We start from the raw sequence: 1,796 nt of genomic DNA on the forward strand, positions 1-1,796 counted from the left end.
CACCATATATCATAAATAACCATAAAAACCGGTCCTAAATTTTGTCGCGTCATTTTAGTAGTTAAGTATGCTTAAAACGCATTTTTTAATGAATGACTTTTTTTAACTACAGATGTTATGAATTTCTTCGAACTGTGCAAATAGATTATTATAAATGGATTCTAGCACGGTATAGGACTATATTTCTCAAAGTTTAGTCACTTCCTTTTTTTGCTTGAGCAGCGGTCTTATTCTTTTATCCGACACTATATATGCCATAGCAATATAATAGCAATATAAGAGAGCAAAATAAGAGACACTTTGCAATCAAAAGCTTCACGTTGAAATATAGTGGCTTACGTTCTTCATTTTTCACACCTTCCATGTATTTTATAAGATTCAATTTCATTTTATGATGAGTATTATTCTCGTGCATTGGTATGACGGCACCAGTGGTTATGTGGAACAGTCTTACAACGTTTGGGATTTTTTGGGTACAAGCTGACATCGAGTCTGAGAGAATGAGAAGTTAGCTCCATTCATACAAACATTTTAACACTCTTAAAAACAGGTGCATTTATTTGTGCATCACGAATAACGGTTACTGGTGGAAATCAATGGGCAAAATTGGCAGTGAAACCTCGACAACATTTACCGTGTCTGGCATGCTTACAAATTCTAGGTCATTTTTCAAGTGATTTAGTATGTTTTTTAATGTTGCTGCTGTTGCTGCCAGTGTGAAGGATGACCCGAATGTTTCGATTCCACGGCGTGCTCAGCAATTGGGCTTGTCAAACACATCATTGTGGCGAATTTTGCATTTGGACTTGCACCTACATCCATATAAAGTCCAACTGGTACAAAAATTAGAACGTGCGTGACCATGGAATGCGTCGGGCATACGTCGATTGGGTGAACGTGAATTGGGTGAAAGTCACTGTTTGGTGCACATTATGGTCTGGTGGAGTCATCGGGCCGTATTTCTTTGAAAATGAGGACGGTGAGACGGTAACTGTGAATGGTGAGCGCTATGGCCGCATGTTAACCGATTTTTTTTGCCACAAGTTGAAGATATGGATACGGATGACATGTGGTTTCAGCAGGACGGTGCCACGTGCCACACAACACGACCGAACATGGCCATATTGCGAATGAAATTTGAGGGACGCGTAATTTCGCGTTTTGGTGATGCCAATTAGCCGTCCAGATCATGCGATTTGAACCCACTAGACTTTTTTTTGTGGGGTTATGCGAAAGACCGTGTCTATGCCAACTCTCCGCAAACTCTTGAACATTTGAAAGACAACATTCGTGAAGTTATGACCGAGATACCGCCCCATATGTGCCGAAAAGTCATCGAAAATTACCTGTTCCGGATCAAGGTGTGCGAGGAAGCCCTAGGTGGACATTTGAATGATGTTGTATTCCACACATAATGGTATAAACCAAACTTTAATTTGAAATAAAAGTTTCATCGAAATTCGAATTCTAAGTGTGTTTTATTTCAATCTACTTTCGGAATTTAAAGTTGGAAAACCCTGTATATTTGCGTAACGGAGTACGTAACATCTTGGATTTGACCGATCTAATCACATTTCGTGTACACGCGGACCTTCACTTCCGGGCTCCCGGGCTTAATACCATACCGTAGAAAAAAAAATTTTTGATGAGGTAGCCCAAATGCCAACCAACAACCTCTGCAATTTTTCTTGGCGTTTTTTTGGACGAGAAGCAAATTGGTAATCACTTGTTTATCGTACGTTTTCACAAGATATCAATGGAACACTGCAAGTACTGTTGGGCTATGTTTGACAATA

The sequence above is a fragment of the Toxorhynchites rutilus genome, chromosome 2 (genome assembly GCF_029784135.1).
Source record: "Toxorhynchites rutilus septentrionalis strain SRP chromosome 2, ASM2978413v1, whole genome shotgun sequence".
In the NCBI taxonomy this organism is placed as follows: domain Eukaryota; kingdom Metazoa; phylum Arthropoda; class Insecta; order Diptera; family Culicidae; genus Toxorhynchites; species Toxorhynchites rutilus.